The sequence below is a fragment of the Capsella rubella genome, unplaced genomic scaffold (genome assembly GCF_000375325.1).
Source record: "Capsella rubella cultivar Monte Gargano unplaced genomic scaffold, Caprub1_0 scaffold_193, whole genome shotgun sequence".
Lineage (NCBI taxonomy): Eukaryota > Viridiplantae > Streptophyta > Magnoliopsida > Brassicales > Brassicaceae > Capsella > Capsella rubella.
In genome coordinates this window covers 6,274-6,507 of record NW_006238735.1, presented here as the reverse complement: position 1 = coordinate 6,507, position 234 = coordinate 6,274, and positions in this window count along the sequence as shown.

Genomic DNA, 234 nt, shown 5'->3' with positions numbered 1-234 from the left:
GCTATTCGATTGGAAGAGAAAAAAATATGAAAAAAGCAGTTAGCAATATTAGGGTTCATCGAATTGGGAACTGATGTGTTGCAAAACTAGGGTTCTATGTTGTTGCAGGAATTGGGATTAGATCCGTCAGTTTGAAAACACTAAACCTAGTCTTCTCCTTTCTTCTTCCCGTCGACATCGAATCAGTGACTCCGACATCGTTAGTGAGTGCTGCTTCTCATCGATTTCTACTGC